Source organism: Malaclemys terrapin, chromosome 2 (assembly GCF_027887155.1).
Source record: "Malaclemys terrapin pileata isolate rMalTer1 chromosome 2, rMalTer1.hap1, whole genome shotgun sequence".
Taxonomy (NCBI): Eukaryota; Metazoa; Chordata; order Testudines; family Emydidae; genus Malaclemys; species Malaclemys terrapin.
The window spans coordinates 146,898,752-146,920,430 of NC_071506.1; the positions used below are offsets into that span (position 1 = coordinate 146,898,752).

The 21,679-nt window shown below is 41.6% G+C and overlaps 1 protein-coding gene across 1 annotated transcript in view; it reads left to right on the forward strand.

Annotated features, from left to right (window-relative positions):
• CDH12 (cadherin 12) overlaps positions 1-21,679 on the forward strand; it is an 864,422-nt gene that overhangs the window by 101,657 nt on the left and 741,086 nt on the right. The window contains exon 2 of the mRNA XM_054020329.1: positions 9,672-9,741. The gene's annotated coding sequence lies outside the window, so the exon portion shown is untranslated. The remainder of the gene's footprint in view (positions 1-9,671; positions 9,742-21,679) is intronic.

Consider the following 21,679-nt stretch of genomic DNA (forward strand, 5'->3'; position numbering starts at 1 on the left):
GCACCCGGGGGGTAAAGCTTTCCCCGAAACCGTTGCCGAAAAGTTTCCGGGGTGACGTCGAAGGCATCCAGGATAGCCGCTTTTACTCTGGTGTAAACACGGGCTTCATCATCTGGTAGCCCCCGGTAAGCCTTCTGGGCCGGCCCCGTTAGATATGGGGCAAGCAGGGTGGCCCATTGGTCCGGCGCCCAACCAGCTACTGCAGCAACCCGCTCGAACGTCACCAGGTAAGCCTTTGGGTCATCCTCAGGCCCCATCTTGGCCAGACGGATTGGTGGAGCAGGCGGGTTGGGGGTGGTCACCCCACCCCACCCGGCTGGGCTCCACCGGGGCTCGGCCACAGGGCGGCAAGTTGCTGGAAACATTGGGTCTGTTGTTCGCGGTGCTGGGCCCCCAAGGTTTGAAGCAACTGCTGCTGGTGGGTACCCAGCTTCTGTATGAGTTGTTGCTGCTGCTGCTGCTGAGTCTCGGCCAGCACCTTGATGAGCCTTTCCATCTCCATCTTCTGTTTAGGGGCTGTCACTGCCTCCTTGCTCTAATCCCTTCCGGCAGGGATAGGGGGCGTTGCCCGCATTCTCCACCACTTGTGATCCGCGTCGACCCACCTACCCGTTAGGGGGCGGTGGGGAACTATGAGGTCACTGGCTGGCCTGGGTCACGCCTCCGTCAGCGGGGAATTAGCGGCGGGGTGGCCGCCAGCCAGAGTCTGTAGCGCGCCCCTCAGGCAGGGGAGCGCCGGCAAAGGTCAGTAGCGCGCCCCTCAGGCAGGGGAGCGCCGGCTAAGGTCAATAGCGCGCCCCTCAGGCAGGGGAGCGCCGGCTAAGGTCAGTAGCGCGCCCCTCAGGCAGGGGAGCGCCGGCAAAGGTCAGCAGCACGCCCCTGAGGCAGGGGAGCGCCGGCAAAGGTCCCGGCGTGGCTCGGCCGGATAGGGGAACGCAGGCCCACCCTACACCACTGCGTTCCAGCCCAGGGCCCTGACAGTGACAGGACGAGGGTCCCGCCACTGGATCAGCGGCGTCCTTCCGCAATACAGACTCAACACTGTGCAGCTCTGTCCCTGGGCTACTTCCTACCCGATTGCTTGTCCGAATTCCTCTGGTCCCGCCGGTGCGTTGGGGTAGTCCGCTGCTGGCAGCTCCAGCTCCCCCTCAGGCTCAGGCTCCTCCAGCTCCTCTGGGTACTCGGCTGCTGGCAGCTCCAGCTCCCCCTCCGGCTCCTCCAGTTCCTCTGGGTACTCGGCAGCGGGCAGTCCTGGCAGCCCCAGTCCGTCCTCCAGGTGAGGTCTCCACTGGTCCAGGGCCTCCCGTGGCGTGGCAGCAGGGTCTGAAGGGAGCAGCCCACGGTCTGCATCTGCCTCCCTCCCTGGTGCTGCTCCAACTGAGCTAAGGGCCCCGCCGTTTATACTTCCTGTTCCACCCCTCCCCTTCCGGGGGGTGGAGCGAGCTTGGGCTGGCCCCGCCCACTCAGGCTGAGGGAAAGGCCCTTTACCCTCAGGTTCGGAGGGCAGCCACCCTGGCCCCCTACACAAGCATTCTCACAATGGCAATGAGCCTTTTCAGAACATTTTGCCAGTAAAGAGACTCTGATACAATCTTCTCTTGATGCTGATCATCTATGGTGGTCTTATCCTTTGTCTCATCTCAAGCTCTTTCCACCTATGGAATGCTCTCTGATGATTTGCTGCCTTCTCATGGCATGCCAGCTTTCTAGAGAGATTTTTCCAGTCCTTTGTTCCTGTAGAACGCTATGCGGCTGGAACATTAGCCTGGAAGAGTTTGCAACAAAAACAATATACAGCATTCTGGGTTTTTGAGTACATAAGCCATGGCCTCTCCTCTTTGTCACCATTGGGGATTTCACGCCAGTAATGTGTTGGATGGAAACTTCTATTTTCATTGTCTTTGGGGAACATGAAGTTTTTCACTTCCTTTGGCCCATGCAGTACAAGGAAGTCCCTCAGGCTACTGCTCAAGTGGGTCCACAGTCCTGGATCATCTAGACTTAAGGAACTAAACTCAGCAGCAGCTGTTTCTTGCTCCACCATCACACACTTCTCTGATCTGCACTTTTCTTCAGGAATGTGCATGGATACATCCATTTGAGATGGAGGTATGGATGCTGCAGTAACGGTGCGTGGTTGCTGGTGAGAATATGCTTAAGGTTGGCAGGTTGTCTGTGGGCGAGGACTGGCCTGCCTCCCAAGGTCTGTGAAAGTGAGGGATCATTGTCCGGGATGGGTTGTAGATCACTGATGATGTGTTGGAGAGGTTTAAGCTGAGGACTGTAGGTGATGGCCGGTGGAGTTCTGTTGGTTTCTCTTCTGGGCCTGTCTTGTAGCAGTAGGCTTCTACAGTAGGGTACATGTCTGGCTCTGTTGATTTGTTTCTTTATTTCCTTGTGTGGGTATCGTAGTTTTGAGAATGCTTGGTGAAGATCTTGTAGGTGTTGGTCTCTGTCTGAGGGGTTGGAGCAGATGCGATTGTACCTCAGTGCTTGGCTGTAGACGATGGATCGTGTGGTGTGACCGGGGTGGAAGCTGGAGGCATGAAGGTAGGCATAGTGGTCGGTGGGTTTTCGGTATAGGGTGGTGTTAATGTGGCTATCGCTTATTTGTACGGTGGTGTCTAGGAAGTGGACCTCCCATGTAGATTGGTCCAGGCTGAGGTTGATGGTGGGGTGGAAGCTGTTGAAATCATGGTGGAATTCTTCCAGGGTCTCCTTCCCATGGGCCCAGATGATGAAGATGTCATCAATATAGCGTAGGTAGAGAAGGGGCATGAGTGGACGAGAGCTGAGGAAGCGTTGTTCCAGGTCAGCCATAAAAATGTTGGCATATTGTGGGGCCATGCGGGTACACCAGCAACCACGCACCGCACCATAACAACTCTAACTCAGGAACCAACCCATGCAACAAACCTGGATGCCAACTCTGCCCACATATCTACACCAGCAACACCATCACAGGACCTAACCAGATCAGCTACAACATCACTGGCTCATTCACCTGCACGTCCACCAATGTTATATATGCCATCATATGCCAGCAATGCCCCTCTGCTATGTACATTGGCCAAACTGGACAGTCACTACGCAAGGGGATAAATGGACACAAGTCAGATATCAGGAATGGCAATATACAAAAACCTGTAGGAAAACACTTCAACCTCCCTGGCCACACAATAGCAGATGTAAAGGTAGCCATCTTACAGCAAAAAAACTTCAGGACCAGACTCCAAAGAGAAACTGCTGAGCTCCAGTTCATTTGCAAATTTGACAGCATCAGATCAGGATTAAACAAAGACTGTGAATGGCTATCCAACTACAGAAGCAGTTTCTCCTCCCTTGGTGTTCACACCTCAACTGCTAGCAGAGCACCTCACCCTCCCTGATTGAACTAACCTCGTTATCTCCACACTGATTTATACCTGCCTCTGGAGATTTCCATTACTTGCATCTGAAGAAGTGAGGTTCTTACCCATGAAAGCTTATGCTCCCAATACTTCTGTTAGTCTCAAAGGTGCCACAGGACCCTCTGTTGATTTGTGTCTATGTATCTCAGGAGAGCTCCTTCCTGCTTAGATAGAAAAGCTTCCTTTGCTTTCTTTCTTTTTCTGAATGCTGTCCCAGAGGGGCGTTTTCTTCTTTCACTCATGCCAGCTATAGTGGCTCTCAACACTCAGTTGAAGGGGACAAATAAGCAAGCTGGTAGCAGGGCCTGAGTGAGGAAAGATATCAGCATCTTAAGGACATAACTGGCTCCTACTACTTCAGTTGATTGCCTGTTCTCAAGTGGGTTCAGGGAAGCAGCAGGAAACAGGAAACTCCCTGAGAAGCTGGTGTTAATCAGTCCAGGCTCCTGAGGGTTCTAGAGAGGTACATAGGAGGCTCCTCCTCCCCTCTCTCCCTACATCTCCTGCTGCTTTCTGTTATTCCCTCTCACCTTTTCTCCTGCCTGCCTGTTATGTCTCTTGTGCCCTCCTTCCTCCAGCACAGCATTCCACCATCTCTGTGCATCTAGAGCAGAGAGAATACATATGCACCAGCAGCAGACACAATTTTCTACACTTTTCTACACTAATGGCACCCCACCACCACCAACACTGTCTGGCATCTGAGGCGGCTGCCTCAGTTCGCCTCATGGCAAGGCCATCCCTGAGAATTCTCCAGACAAGGCTGGTTCTCATAGGTTCCAGAGAATGGGGAGGGAGGAGGCCATTGCCTTGCCCCTCCCACTTTTTAAAGGCGGGGGGGGCATGACATCCATTTTTCAGAACTTGAACTTGGCCAGGGAGCAATGTGGAGGAGAGAGGTAGGAGTCCATCCTGCCCCCTCCTGGCACCTGACTGGAACTGTGTAGCATAATCATAGAGCCCCATCCGTACTGACATGATGGAGTGGTGACTAGGTCAAATTTCAGTGAGTGGCATTTCAGCCTGGTACACAGGTTTGCAACACTACTGGAATTTGTCCCATTTTGGTTGCTTCCCCCCCACAAACATTTCTGCAGTCCTTCTTTCGGAGAAGAAGGGGAGAGATCATTGCCTGATCTTGCAAAAACAGCAACAATGTTTAGACTGGGAGTGGGAAACATCAGAAAGGACTGGATGCAAATGTCCATTCAGGAAGCTCTAAAGAAAATTTTAAAGATGACAAGAAGTTATGGTCTTAATACAAGAAGTAATGGGCTTAATCTGAAGCAAGGGATATTAGTTTAGCTATTAGAAAAAAATTCCTAACTATAAGGGTAGTGAAGTTCTGGAATAGGTTCCAAAGGAGTCTGTGGAATCCCCATCACTGGAGGTTTTTAAGAACAGCTTGGGCAAGAACCTGTCAGGGATAGTCTAGGTTTACTTGGTCCTGCCTCAGCACAGGGGGCTGGACTTATGACATCTGGAGGTGCCTTCCAGCCCTATGTTTCAATGATCTGAACATCTATTATAATTTTCCCAATTGGGGTCTTAAAGTGCAAAATGCTGAGTACTCACTCCCATTGATTGCAAGAAGAGTGGAGGGTGCTCACTATCTTGCTGGGTCATGCCCTTCAACACTTGGAAAACCATGGGATTGAAAAAACTCTAGAGAAGGTTTATGGGATGGTTGAAATAAGTACAGTCTGTTCCATGGATGTATATTGGGCCCTCTCACCTCTCTGGTTGTCCCTGTCTGGTCCATTCAAAATTAATAATGGAAACTTGACTAAGATCAAAATACTATTAGGAATCTTCCTCAATATTGTTGCTGGCAAATTTTAAGCATGATCTTTAGGTTTTTCATGCTTTCAAGGGCTGGCTCTCCCACACAGATAACATTCATAATGTTAAATACAATAGCCTCAAGATATGCCTGTGATTGTCATACCTGTCCTGCCAATAAGCTGGTATATTTGGATATAGTCTTATCCCATATGGTTTGCTTTTTTTGCTTATTTAAAGCACCTTTCTGATTCTCTTAGGTTGCCTCCATTCACAGATCTTTTCTGATTCAGTTAATCTCTGTTTTGCCCTTAAGCACACTTAGATAAGGTGTCCATAAATGGGAACAAATTTTTAGAGTTTGTCTTTCAAATTGTCTTTGTGTACAGTTTCTATTAACCTCCAGAGATTACCTTGTTCACCTGTAAGTCTGTCATCTGCTTTCTATAAAGTTACTTGTCATCTTGGGCTCAATTGTCCTTGACTTTACTTTTATCTTTCATAGTGGTTAGTATATGGGCAGTGGGAAATCCAACCATTTTACTCTTCATCTATTCTTTACCCTTTACACTATGTGATTACTGAATTGAAGTAGTAAGTTTCTACTATATATTACATTAAATATACTGTTAGTCAAAGATATCAGATTAACAGCACTAGAGTCTGAAGTCCTTTGTTTATCCAGAGCAGTGGTTCTCAATCCATGCACACCATTTGCCGCCCAATCAGCACACAGCTGCGGCCCCAGGGACATCCTCAGGGCCATACAGGTAGTGTGGATGCGGACCACATAACACATAGAGAGCTGCATATGCGGCCCACCATGGTAAGTAGGTTGAGAAGCACTGATCCAGGGAACAGTTACGGCACAGGCATGTTAAGTGAAAATTTCCTATCATGCCCCTCCAATAAGCTTATATTTAATATTATAATGGAGATGTCCCCTAGAACTGGAAGGGTCTTTGAAAGGTCATCGAGTCCAGCCCCCTGCCTTCACTAGCAGAACCAAGTACTGATTTTGCCCCAGATCCCTAAGTGGCCCCTTCAAAGATTGAACTCACAACCATGGGTTTAGCAGGCTAATGCTCAAACCACTGAGCTATCTCTCCCCTGAAAAGCTTTCCCTTTCACCTGGATGTATTACATCTGCAGGACAGAGTGTGGAGGTCCTTGTTTAAAGCCTGTTCAAGACATGTCCCCTGTGCTCAGACTTCTATCCAAAGTGCCAAGTCCTTATGGTGGTTTTATGGTGCTTGGGAGTTTTGTATGGGCTTGTGTGTGCATATTTGGAAACTTGTAGAGCGCAGCAGTAGGGTCCATATGGACTGTTAGCAGGTGGCATATTATTATTATGTAGATTTATACCCCAGCTTGCCATGCACTAATGCTTGATCTAGAGAAGCCCCATGTGTTTATTTAGGGCTGGAGGGTTGTTAAATGATGATACCTAAAACCAATGTGATATATGCCATCATGTGTCAGCAATGCCCCTCCGCCATGTACATTGGCCAAACTGGACAGTCTCTATGCAAAAGAATAAATGGACATCAAGAATTATAACATTCAAAAACCAGTAGGAGAACACTTCAATCTCCCTGGACACTCAATAACAGACTTAAAAGTGGCAATTCTTCAACAACAGGTTTCAGAGTAACAGCCGTGTTAGTCTGTATCCGCAAAAAGAAGAACAGGAGTACTTGTGGCACCTTAGAGACTAACAAATGTATTAGAGCATAAGCTTTCGTGGACTACAAGTGGGCTGTAGTCCACGAAAGCTTATGCTCTAATACATTTGTTAGTCTCTAAGGTGCCACAAGTACTCCTGTTCTTCTTCAACAACAAAACTTCAAAAACAGACTTCAATGAGAAACCGCAGAACTGGAATTAATTTGCAAACTGGACATCATCAAATCAGGCCTGAATAAAGACTGGGAGTGGATGGGTCACTACAAAAACTAATTTCCCCCTACTGATACTCACACCTTCTTGTCAACTGTTTGAAATGAGCCACCTTGATTACATTGGCCTCATTAGTATTCACGCCTTCTTGTCAACTGTTGAGAATAGCCCACTTCCACCTTAATTGAATTGGCTCGTTAGCACTGACTCCCCCCACACTTGGTAAGGCAACTCTCATCTTTTCATGTGCTGTGTATTTATATCTGCCTCAGTATTTTCCACTCCATGTATTTGATGAAGTGGGTTTTAGCCCATGAGAGTTTATGCCCGAATAAATTTGTTAATCTCTAAGGTGCCACAAGGACTCCTCATTGTTAAAGCAGGAATGTCATCCAAAACTGAGTGCAACTCCAGATGGAGTGCAACACTCCCTGCCAACCTTTAATCACGTCTTATGTTTCTGTGCTAAGTTTCAGACCTTTTCAGAGGACATTTCACTTGCAGAGGTCACTGGCAGCTGAGTAACAAAGTGTGTGTCAAAAACAGAGATAAGTTTACTTACAATGTATTACTGTGGGACAAATAGATACTAGTTTCTAAACAGTACTGAGCAGAATACAGAACAGTAGAGAAATCTGAAGAGCCCTGTTTTTGAAAATGTTACCACTCTCATATCATTTTGTTAAGCCACACTTGTTTTGAGCTTTAAAATTTTCAAGCCTAAGATAAGCTCAAGTATTCAAAAGCTACATCTGTTCAAAGCTTACAGATGGTCTTTTGTGTTATCTCTGGGTTCTGTATAATTATGTGTGACACTGTGTTTCACTGGGAGGTGTTGCAGTGTACAGATAAATTATAATTGAAATGTTCCAGGGGGCTTTCCTTAACAGTTATTATCATCAAATTTTTAGGCTATGCACCAGAACCTCTAGGGCAAAGATTAAGTTCTTGGGCATTAGCTTCTACCTGTTGCTGCAAGATTTTCAGTATGGGAAAAGTCTTCACTATTAAGTTAAAAGGAGTGACTGAAGACTTTTCCTTTTCTCCCTTGTAGAAAAGTCTCATACAATTTCTTAGAAAAAATATGCTTTAAATTTTTCAAAATACTCTATAAAATGTAATAGAAAATCATCCCTCCTTACTATTTTTAAAGGGTGGTTCAAACACACATACAAAAAAGGATAATTATTTAATTCAGTACATTTGAGTAATTTCTACGGAACCATTTCATCTATAATAAATTGTATAGGTCTTTTCCAAAAGGGAATAGCTGATACTATCAGATTTACTTTTAGTAGAAGTAGAATTTCCTTTCCTCCTCCCACCATAAGTAAAATAAACTAGTATGCTAATTAGTGGTTACCCCAACTGAATGGAGTACTTACCTGCTTTGCTTAGTAGAGTAAGGGTGAAAGGGTAAAATGCACTGGTGCAGGATGTGAGGATGATTGGAGAGCTCTGTGTGAAATTTCTTATGGATAAGGAATGAATACCTGAGGATTGAAACAAAATGGAAGAGAACTAGCTTGAGTTATTTATTCTCCCAGATTTAAAACCTCTTTTCTCAAAAATGTATTTTTCTGTTGAATAAATAACCAATTCCCAAAGGGGTCTGTGCTGACAGTGGAATCTTATTAATCATAACCCAAAGGATACGGAGGATCTCTTTTAAGCAAGCAAAACACCTTACAATATATAAGAAGGAAGGTGTGGGGGAAGGCAATGTTCCAGGCAATCTTTAATAAAATAAAATAAAAAAATGAAAGAGAGAGAGAGAGAGAGAGAGAGAGAGAGAGATGCAGTGTCTTGCTTAATGCCTAGTAGACTATTTTAAAGTTTAAAATCTCAGGATGCATGGGATGAATACAGAGTAAAATATCCAACTCTTCTTTACTTTTACTGTTGCTTGGTTATTTCTCTTTTACTACAAAGCATATATAGCCACTGTGTTGTAACCATGTAATTATCTGGTAACTATTAATCATTTGTCTAAATAGTTAATTACTAGAGCCAGTAACAAGAGGACAATTAGATGACAGCTTCTGCCTTCCAAACCAGAAGGCTGGAATGAAATGTGAACACTGTTGGGAGCCTATTTGTCAGTCCCTACATGTGCATCATTCTCACTGACACTAATAGGAGTTATCTGAATGCAGGGAGAGGAGAATGGGCCTGGTTTTACCATCATTATTTCTAAAGCATCCTCCCAACTTCATGTTTAATTACTAAAGTCTTTGCTCAGTAAGAAGTAAAATGAAAATAAATTGGCTAAGTCGTGAGATTCTTAGGAACTTTCTGGTCAGTTTTTATTTAGACCTTACTAAGGGACACTCCCATTCGAACTGATTCTGATCTCACATACTGTTTTTGTACCAATGCGACTCCACTGACTTTCTTGGGGCTATTTCTGGTGTTCACTGAAGTGGGATCAAAATCATCAGGTCCGCTGACTGCACTGTGAATTCTGGCATCTTTTATTTTAAAAAAAGGTGAAGAGGCATTTCAGTATAAAGATTTGCTCAAATGTCTTCACATTTTGTAAACTCATTATTCTTGCAATAACTGTAGTTATTTTGACAGGTTCACTTCAGCAAAATTCCAATGAAAAGGAACAAAAAATAGTTGATCCTCACTTCTCACCTAGTTCTGTGTAAGTATTATAAACTTATCCAGTTACTTTAATTTGATTTTACAATTGAAACAGATCATTACAGTTTAATACAAGAGGGAAATTCAAGCTCATGTCAGATTTGTATTGCCCTCTAACTTAATTGCCCCTTCAGAATGTGAGTCTTCATAAATGAGTACATTGAGTAATTCATGGCATTAATGGAAATATTTCCATATATTCCTGATTTAAAAAAAAAGACATTAGGAATGTTTGCTGTAGAGCTGGTCAAAATCTCAACAAAGTGGATGACATTTTCATGAAAACTCCATTCTGTTCTTTGAACTCTAGTTTGCATTAATATATCAAGGGTCGGACCCTCAGCTGGTGTTAAATTGGCACTGCTCCAGTGATTTAGATGATACTATGCTGTTTTACACCATCTGAGGATCTGGTCCATAGCATGGGATGGATCCTAGTGAAGGCCTTCTGTACCCTGAAGGGTCTAATCTTGCAAACATTATCCTCTAATATCTTACTTACTTGCTTAACTTTGTGCTGTGTGGGACTAAGAAGTAAATTTGCCAATATGCCTCAGTGTCTGCTGAAATAGGCCCTAGAAGTGGTGTTGGGATTTCACGAATTGGGGCTGCTGATGGAGTGTTTATTGTTAGAGCCCCTGCACACCATTTTTTCTGTGGCAACTCCATGTAAGCTAGTACACAGGAAGGTGGCTAATCATTTTTTTTTTTAATTAATTCACAACTGAGGCAGTACTAAATGACTGGAGTAAAGAAAATACACTGACTTAAAAATTATCCTGGCAATTTGTGAAGACCAGTACATATCTAGAAGATAAGGAACCAGAAACAATGAGAACAGTGGATTTCTAAAGCATAGATCTTTCCAAACAAACTTTGTGTTTTTAATTAACTTTTGACAATTATTAGAGGAAGGGAACACAATAAGTGGACCATTTCTGAAAGCATATGAAGAGTTGTTGATTATGTCCATTCACTTGAGAGATCAAGTCACAGAAGCTAATAACTGTGCACTCATGTTTATTCCTCAGTGGTTTCTGAATGATCACTTGCTGCTGTGTGGACAACACTTTTTATTCCCCATCTGTGCTAGGCTAGAAAGTTGGGCCCTTTCTTTGTAAGAAGACCTCACTTAAGTTATTCATGCTTTTGTCATCTCTTGATTAGGCAATTCTAGCTTGCTCTAAGTGCTGCTATTCCTGGAGATAGTTCAGAAAATCTCAACGAGTGCAAATGTAATGGCCTACATTCTTATTGGTACTTTAAACATGTTCTGCATTGCATCAGTGCTCCAAGATCTTCACTGGCTTCCAATTCATTTCCAAGTGTATTTCCAAAATATTGATTTTTGCTTAGATGGCCCTAAATGTGTTGAGATCTAATTACCTGAGAGGTCACCTCTCTCCCTGTGTGGCAGCTTCATCTGACAGTCTTTTGTCCAGTTATGAAGTGGATGATAACTCTTAAAGAGTGATCCTCAGTTCTGGGTTGACAGTCTGGCTGAATTTCAAGTTATGCAGCACAATTTCTCTCTTTCCCCAGGTTTCCAAAAACAGGGGAAGGTGAGGAGGCCATAGATAGTCTTGAAGGAGAGGAGAGGTATTGGACAGTCCTGATGGGTTAACCAGTTAAAATAATCAGCTCTTTTTAGTCGTTTGATATTATTACTGTACCCGATATGGCCTTTTAGCATAGAATAATCATCAAAATTTTATACTGCTTCGTGAAAGCTTACTTGGAAATATCCTGTTGCTTGGAATACAACTGTCATATGGGCCAAAAACTGTCTGAAGCACGTTAGAGAAAGGGGAACTATAAATAATGTGTTGTTTAATTGGGGAGAGGAAGTATCTAGTAGTGTACTGCAAGAACTGTTATTTAATATCTTCACTAGTTCTCTGGAAAAGGGAATAAGCATCATATCAGTTAAATTTACAGATTATACACAACTGGGCGGAGTTGTCACCACCAGACAGGAGATGGAAATAGTAATCCTAATGAGATTAGAAACCTATATAGAAAACACGATGAGATTTAACTTGGACAAAAATACAGCTAATAGACTTGTGGAAAATAATCCAGCATACAGATTTTCAATGGGAGGGAGGAACCTGGAAACTGTTTATACTGTAAAAGAGCTGGTCATTATAGAGAATACCAAACTATACATTAATTTGCAATGTGACAAAGCAATAGAAAGGTGAATGCAATGTTGAACTATGTACACAGCATCACCAGTTAACATGGAAATAATAGTTCCTCTGTAGATGGTCCTGCTATTATAGACCATATTTGGACAGAGAGAAGTAATTTACAGTATAACAACTAGGAGTAAAGGACTAGAGGTAAGAAGGGGGAAATGTAGGCTGGATATCAGGGAAAACATCTTTACAGACAGGTTTTAAACAAAGGATTTTTCTCTCAAGTTAAGCGATGAAAAGCCCATACTTTGCTATGTTTAAAGAGATTTAACTAAATACTTGCAAATATGCTGTAGGAACCACTCCCCTGTGATAGAGTCTTTTCCATCTCTAACTCAGATGACTGTGGAAATAGAACATAGTCACAATATTGTACATACTCAATTTATATGTTCATTGTTTAGCTAGCACCATAAGGGTACAGGCTCTACTCTTGTCTATGCTGTGGGATGGCTATGCCTTTAGACACGCCTAGTCCTATGAAGGTAGGGATTCCCCTTGCCCACTATGCCACCCAGCCTATCCTTGCAATCTGCTATGCCATTTCCCCAGGCACAGCAGGTAGCGGTGTTGTGAAAAGGATGGTGGGAGGATTGACATAGAGCTGGTCTACTTGGGGGAAAGTTTAATTCCCAAGGTTGTTGCTGGATATGAAGGTCTGGCCCAGCCTAAAACAAGAACCTCCATCTGACCCTTAAAGTATTCAAAGAGTTCTCCAGGTTAAAAAGCAATACGTTTTGGCTTGCTCCCTTATTTCTATAAAAGTGTCTCACTTAGCTACACTCTTAGCCTCTCCTTTCTGCTGTGAATAGTAAGATCTTCTCAGACTGCCATGATGTTGTTTTCTTAAAACAGGTTCACTCTACTCACGCCGCTCAGACCCACACTAAGGCTAGGTCTACACTACCCGCCTGAATCGGCGGGTAGAAATCGACCTCGCGGGGATCGATTTATGGGACGCGACAATCGATCCCCGAATCGGCGCTCTTACTCCACCAGCGGAGGTGGGAGTAAGCGCCGTCGACAGAAAGCCGCAGAAGTTGATTTTGCTGCCGTCCTCACAGCGGGGTAAGTCGGCTGTGATACGTCGAATTCAGCTACGCTATTCACGTAGCTGAATTTGCGTATCTTAAATCGACTCCCCCCTGTAGTGTAGATGTACCCTAAGAATCTGTGTCATGCAGGCTCAATTTTAAATCCCCTCTCCCATTCTGGGTAGAACAAGGAATATCCCAAAGACCCTGTCACCCTACCCCGAGTCTCTTCCCCCCACCAGTCTTATAAAGGGAGTGCATGGCCTGTCCAAGTGCTATGCTGAGAAAGCAGTTGAAAGGCTCCAAAATTTCCCTTACTGGGAAAGCAACTTGAAAATAAACAATAAAAACAGCTAGCAGCCACAGCCACCCCTCTCCCACATTCCGCACATGCAAAGTATGTTGTCATAACTATAAAGGGAAGGGTAATAGCTGTCCTGTGTACAGTACTATAAAATCCCTCCTGGCCAGAGATTCCAAAATCCTTTTCCCTGTAAAGGGTTAAGAAGCTCAGGTAACCTGGCTGGCATCTGACCTAAAGGACCAATAAGGGGACAAGATACTTTCAAATCTTGGGGGGGGAAGGCTTTTGTTTGTGTTCTTTGTTTTGGGAGTGTGTTCGTTCTCGGGACTGAGAGGGACCAGACATCAATCCAGGTTCTCCACATCTTTCTAAACAAGTCTCTCCTATTTCAAACTTGTAAGTAAATAGCCAGGCAAGGCGTGTTAGTTTTCCTTTGTTTTCTCAACTTGTAAATGTACCTTTTACTAGAGTGTTTATCTTTGTTTGCTGTACTTTGAATCTGAGACTAGAGGGGAGTCCTCTGAGCTCTTTAAGGTTGATTACCCTGTAAGGTTAATTTCCATACTGATTTTACAGAGATGATTTTTTACCTTTTTCTTTAATTAAAAACCTTCTTTTTAAGAACCTGATTGATTTTTCCTTGTTCAAGATCCAAGGGGTTTGGATCTTGATTCACCAGGAGTTGGTGGGAGGAAGGAGGGGAATGGTTAATTTCTCCTTGTTTTAGATCCAAGGGGGTTGGATCTGTATTCACCAGGAGTTGGTGGGAGGAAGGAGGGGAATGGTTAATTTCTCCTTGTTTTAAGATCCAAGGGGTTTGGATCTGTATTCACCAGAGATTTGGTGAAGGTTTTTTCAAGGTTTCCCAGGAATGGAATCCATTGAAATGGTGGCAGCAGAACCAGAGATAAGCTGGTAGTTAAGCTTAGAAGTTTTCATGCAGGCCCCTACATTTGTACCCTAAAGTTCAAAGTGGGGATCCAGCCTTGACATATGTCCTGAGGGTGATTTCCCAGCACCTGCCTTTATTGTATAAAACAGTTTAACAGCTCAGTCTTTACTTAGCAGCTTTTCAAATAGTTTCTGCTAGCATAAGGTCCAAGCCATGGCCACAAAACCCATGGAGTAAGTAAGTGCTGCATGCCCTTTTATTCTCCGCACCCCAAGCAAGTGTTTGGAGAGTATCAGGGAAAACATAAGAACGGTCATACTGGGTCAGACCAAAGGTCCATCCATCCAGGTATCCTGTCTGCTGACAGTGGCCAATGTTAGGTGCCCCAGAGGAAATGAACCTAACAGGTAATGATCAAGTGATCTCGCTCCTGCCATCCATCTCCACCCTCTAACAAACAGAGGCTAGGGACACCATTCCTTACCCATCCTTGCTAATAGCCATTCATGGACTTAACCTCCATGAATTTATCTAGTTCTCCTTTAAACCCCGTTATAGTCCTAGCCTTCACAACCTCCTCAGGCAAGGAGTTCCACAGGTTGACTATGTGCTGTGTGAAGAAGAACTTCTTTTTATTTGTCTTAAATCTGCTGCCCATTAATTTCATTTGGTGGCCCCTAGTTCTTATATTATGGGAACAAATAAACATCTTTTCCTTATTCACTTTCTCCACACCACACATGATTTTATATATCTCTATCTTATTCCCCCTTAGTTCCTCTTTTCCAAGCTGAAAAGTCCTAGCCTCTTCAATCTCTCCTCATATGGGACCCGTTCCAAACCCCTAATCATTTTAGTTGCCTGTCTCTGAATTTTTTCTAATGCCAGTATATCTTTTTTGAGATGAGGAGACCACATCTGTATGCAGTATTCAAGATGTTGGTGTACTATGCATTTATATTCTCCATCTTATTCTTTATCCCTTTTTTAATGATTCCTAACATCCTGTTTGCTTTTTCGACTGCCGCTGCACACTGCGTGGACGTCTTCAGAGAACTATCCACGATGACTCCAAGATCTCTTTCCTGATTAGTCGTAGCTAAATTAGTCCCAATCATATTGTATGTATTGTAGGGGTTATTTTTTCCAATGTGAATTACTTTACATTTATCCACATTAAATTTCATTTGCCATTTCGTTGACCAATCACTTAGTTTTGTGAGATCTTTTTGAAGTTCTTCACAGTCTGCTTTGGTCGTAACTATCTTGAGCAGTTTAGTATTGTCTTCAAACTTTACCACCTCACAGTTCCTTTCTCCAGATCATTTATGAATAAGTTGAATAGGACTGGTCCTAAGATTGACTCTTGGGGAACACCACTAGTTATCCCTCTCCATTCTGAAAATTTACCATTTATTCCTACCCTTTGTTCTCTGTCTTTTAGTCAGTTCTCAATCCATGAACGTATCTTCCCTCTTATCTCATGACAACTTAATTTATGTAAGAGCCTTTGGTGAAGGACCTTATCAAAGACTTTCTGGAAATCTAAGTACACTATGTCTACCAGATCCCCCTTGTCCACATGTTTATTGACCCCTTCAAAGAACTCTCATAGATTAGTAAGACATGATCTCCCTTTATAGAAACCATGTTGACTTTTGCCCAACAATTTGTTTTTCTATGTGTCTGACAGTTTTATTCTTTACTGTTGTTAATTTGCCTGGTTGCCGGGATCACCTTTAAAGCCCTTTTTAAATATTGGCGTTATATTAGCTATCTTCCAGTCATTGCGTACAGAAGCTGATTTAAAGGACAGGTTACAAACCTTAGTTAATAGTTCCGCAATTTCACATTTGAGTTCTTTCAGAATTCTTGGGTGAATGCTATATGGTCCCGGTGACTTGTTACTGTTAAGTTTATCAATTAATTCCAAAACTTCCTCTAGTAACACTTCAATCTGTGACAATTCCTCAGATTTGTCACCTACAAAGGATGGCTCAGGTTTGGGAATCTCCAACATCCTCAGCCATGAAGACTGAAGCAAAGAATTGATTTAGTTTTTCCGCAATGCCTTTATCATCTTTAAGTGCTCCTTTTGCATCTTGATCATCCAGGGGCCCCACTGGTTGTTTAGCAGGCTTCCTGCTTCTGATGTACTTAAAAAACATTTTGTTATTACCTTTTAAGTTTTTGGCCAGCTGTTCTTCAAAATCCTTTTTGGCTTTTGTTATTACTTTTTTACACTTAATTTGGCAGTGTTTATGCTCCTTTCTACTTACCTCACTAGGATTTGACTTCCACTTTTTAAAAGATGTCTTTTTATCTCTCACTGCTTCTTTTACATGGTTGTTACGCCACAGGGACTCTTGTTTAGTTCTTTTACTGTATTTTTTTTTTAATTTGGGGTATACATTTAAGTTGGGCCTCTATTATGGTGTTTTTGAAAAGTGTCCATGCAGATTGCAGGGATTTCACTGGGAAAAGACTTAGCTTCACCTCATCGCCCTTACTGGTCAGCGCAATTTAGCCAGTACAGGTTGTTATAAGCTGATGTTAGTAGGTGAGTAACAAATAGTTACTTCCTCCAAAGCAAGGAGGAAGCAAGAGGAGAACTGTTGCTCAGAGAAGTGTGTGAAAGTCACTTTGCCTCCAGGGGGTACTTCTGGTTTGGTGCTCAGAGCTTTGCTGAAAGGCACAATCTACCTCACAGTGAGGTGAAGAAGAAATGTTTTATAAACTATATGTGATAGATTTGATTATTTATGTGGCAGTATGTGACCATATCCCCACCATGTATAAGCACAAGGAAATAAAATTAAAGTTATATGTTCTTATAAGGTGCAGGAAATGAGTTTTATTATTATTTATTTGTATTACTGTGGCACCTAGAATCCCAAGTCATGGACTAGGACCCCATCATGCTAGGTATTGTGCAAACATTGAACAAACACAGAACTCCTGAAAAGCCATGCCTCATTTATTGTTAATTTTCATTAATCTTTCATTTAGCAGTGAAGTAATCTAACAATGTACATGCAGCATACTCTACCTTTCCTCTGACTGTTGCTAAAAACTACTAAAATCGTGTCACTTGCACTATTCTTATGTAAAATACAATTCTCAGCCTTAGAACTCAGTACTATCAAAACCACTTCACAGGACCCTCAAAGGCATTCCCTCCTTTATATGGGCTTCTTCTGCACCAAATTCCAGCTTTCTGCCCTAGTCATTTAGCTGCTAGACTTTTTTTTAAAAAGTCACTAGAATTGTTACATGGGAAAGTAAAGATTTTTGTTTTGTTTTGTTTTTGAGACTCTTCAGTCTAAAAGTGTTGACAATTTTTGCACAAGTGTGGTTTGTTTGTTTGCAGTTGGGCCTAACCTGAAAAATGTCATAATGAAAGATGAATGCTTTAGAAAACTATAGATGACTGAAAACAGACAGTGAGAATGAAGAGGCTTAAGCAACCTTAACAACTGTGATTATCAGTGCTCCTGTTTTTTTCTGTGAACTTTTAAATATTGCAGTTGTAAGAGTGTTCTATGTGAAAAGATCTTGCAGTAAAAGACATAAAATAGGTATATGTAGTGCCTTAGTTCTCACATTTTAGTACATGCTAATTGCCCCCAAGCACCAGGAAGCAAATATCAGAGGAAATCCCTTTTATTTGGATATTTTTAGTGTCAATTGGAGAGCTCAGGACTAGAGGTGGGTGAATATTTTTGGACAAATAGTTTATTTGCCCAAAAATACAGTTTATGTTGATTCAATATTATTAAGAAATTTTACAATGATGTTTTAAAAATCCCCAGAAACAAAATGTTTTGGGTCAAATTAAATGAAATTTCAGTAAATCAATATAGTCTATTTTGGGTCATATGCAACATTTAATTGAACCCAAAATGGATTTTGTTGATTTACTGAAAACTTTTGAAAACTTGTGGTTCCAAATCTAATTTTAGTTCAACCTGAACCATTTCCCCCGCCCCCCCCGCACACACACACACACACACACACACACACATAAACACATACACAGAACTGCCAGAGAACCAAAAAAATCAGTTATTCTCCCAGCTGTACTTGTGACTTTGAATATTTTCTTTTAAATTTCCTGCTAGAAATTACCAATCACTGATAAATGGCTCTTTGTCTCTCTCTCACACGAACGTTTCAGAAACATAAAGGAATCTTTGTGGCACAGTTACAATAGGTGCCACACTGAATAATTCCAACGACCCTCATTTTCTAGTTGAAGAGAAAGAATTACTCTGGCAGAAGCATTTTCCATCTGTTAGGGGTATGCATATACCCACAAACTCTCATTTCCACAGGATCCTTTAATTAATGGCTTCTGGAAATAGCAGTGTGTTCTCTATTCTGTTCTGATCTTTTTCAACCTTTGTGTTTCACCTGCATGTGATCTGCTAATACTTTCTAGAGAGAGAGAGAATGACATACACACACCATCACGCAGGCTTTTATCCAAAAGATGCAGTTCAGACAGTATATGCAGAAATCCCCATGTTCAGCACAGTGAAATACAAGCAGTTACTTGAGGAATGGGTTGTGGTAGTCATTTTCTGCCAGCAATATTGCACAATGCCAAAAGCAGAAAGGCAGTTGAAGAGTGCATGATTCCGCAGCCCTCATGAAAAAGACTGCTGAAATCATGTGATAACTAGTATATTAAATCATTTGCCACATGGTAAAGCCATCTAGTTGACATGCAATGGTTTGGAGATGGAAATTATATAACTACCTATGTAACTCTAAAAAACAAAAGCCTCACATTAAAATGCAGCACTCCAAAAATGTCAAATCTCTCTCTCTCTTCCAGAATTATCTTCTAATATTTCTGAATGGGCAGAGAGTCATATCATTTCATTACACAATGCTAATCTAACCTGGCTGGTAACAATGTCCCTTTTTCTTGGGCCAAACAACCCCCAGTATGTTTCAGCTACCACTGATGTTCCTGTCAGAGATGGATGAAAAAACTAGAAAATTCACAAACATGAATTAATGTGTTTTGTGTAATGCACCATTTGAATTTTTCAGATGTCTTCATGGGATATTGGGAGAACATTTTCTAAGTGAAGCATGTGAAAACTAGTAAGAACACATCTTTTGTATGAAGTTTCAGCCAGTAGATGTAGTGCACATTTTTTAAGAGACTGCAAAAATTCGAGGAGAAGGAACACTCCTGTGGACGGTATAGGGCTTGTGCTAAGAGCAAAGGTCCTTTGTTCTATTCTAACAGCTGTCACTGTCTCACATTAATATAATATACAATTTTCAAATGCTCCTAAATGCCTTAGGAGCTTCAGTGCCATTTTGAAAGTGACTTCGGCATTTAGGAACCTAAGTCTCACTGAATGTCAATGGAAGTTGGTTTCCTAAGTACATTAGTGATTCTGAAAATGAGACTGAAACTCCTAAGGCATTTAGGCACTTTTGAAAACATTACCCTTTAAATGCATACAGTATTCTAAAAAAAACTCAGTTATTATGATGAATGAAAATATAACTATAGTCCCATAGCAAATTAATGGAAGAGTCAAGATTAAAGTCCCACTCTTGAAAGCACTTAAGTGAGTATATAGTTTTGTGGTAGAAATTGTCTTGTATTTTATGTTCGTACCGGGCCTAGCACAGTAGGATGGGTCCAGCCCGGTCAGGTCCTTTAAATTTTCTCACAATAGAAGTGTTAGAAAGTAATTCCCAGGAGTAAAGTTAAGTAGGTAGGTAAGTGTTTGCAACATTGGGGTCTGTGTCTTTTGGAAAATAGCTCCATAACTAATCCTTTTTCTCCTTTGAGAGATTTTTCAAAACTCACAAGAATTTTCTAATGAATGGCTTAGTGTTTGCACTCAATCAATCACATGACAAAAATATTCCCCATTAAATTTGGTCCAAAAATTGTTTTTGTTTAACTTAAGAATAAATGACTTTTTTTTGGGGGGGGGGGGGGAAATTGTGATGAATTTTTTGCCCTTCGTCAGTTCTTATGTAATGATGGTGAAAGTAATTCATTGCCACAAAGAGAGGCCGCTAACAGGAGAGTTTTGGAGGAAGTAGCGATGGACAAAAATTTTCCTAGTACAAATTCTAGTTTCAAAACAAAAAGTAGAATGCTGCATTTCAGAAATTGAAAAGAAATTTGTAGACTTTTGAAAAAAATGGGATTCTTTTTTCTAGATGAATCTATTCACCAAATATTGATACCAAATTGTGACTAGTTTTGGTCAACCCGGAACTGCATATTTTAGTGAGTAAATTATTCATCTGAAAAGTTGCGCCCAGCTCTACTTGTAAGTGAAATTCAGAATATGTGCACAGGCATGAGCAAATGTGTTTTGTTTAGTGTCCTTTGTGAGGTGAGGGAGGGGGAATCTACTGAAGGGAAGGACCATGGGCTATAACGCAGCACCTTCCTTGCTCAGTGACTTCACATGGAAATTGCATAAGCACAGATCCAGTAATACCCACTTTCTTCCTTGAACCAGCTAAGCCAGGACCAGCATGAAGAATACCTACCATGAATGCAAGTGATTCGCCCACCCCCCCCCGCCACCATGTGGCTTATTTATAATGATCCCCTAAACAAATCTACCACAAGAGTTGCATTGCATTGCATTTCTGAGTGCTTTCTATGAACACTCTGTGGTAGGGTTAATTTCATCTTAACTATACAGCAAACAATTTAACTATAATATTCTAATAGAGTTTTTGAATGTTTGTGCTGCTTTTTATTCACTTTAGGAGGTTAGTGTGGAGTACTTCTCTGTTTTGAATTTAATATTAGATTCTTTTTTCCCTACCCATAGGGAAAGTATATGCAAATCAGTTAGCCAGGATTAACCTCAAATTAGGATGAAACTAATTAAAAATATTGTCTTTCCTGTTGAGAGAATCTGTTCTATGAGCATCAACTTATTTTAACTTGTAAACTTTCTAAAAAAAATACATGAGTAGTTTTGGCTTAAAGAAATATGCAAACTAAACCCAAGATTTCTTTGCATTAATATCAAAATACATTTTTAAATACCTGTGTACTTGTGCTCAGAGTAGATAAAAGTATGCCTATTTAAAATTAGATAGCCCTTGGGAATACCAATGTGAATCAATCATTCATGTATGTTTTTCTATTTTTTGTCATCCTAAATCCTTAACTATATATTTTTTTCAAAATAGAGAATCCAATTTTGAAGTTCTTATTCACTCCTGACACAGGAAAATTTCCCATTGAAGTCACTGGGAAGTTTGCCTGAGTAAAAACTGACTAAAGACTTTGAATTGGGGCCTATATGAAACAAAAATATTGCATAAATAATAATTCCACATTAAAATTGTATACAGTTAATATCACAAAAAGGCAGTGAACACAAATATTAAGGTCCAGAACTATAATGAATTATCTGTATTACACTTCCTGATCAGAATCTCAGATTCTGTCACTGATATAATGAATTTTGCATCATATATATATAATTTTATTTTTCTTG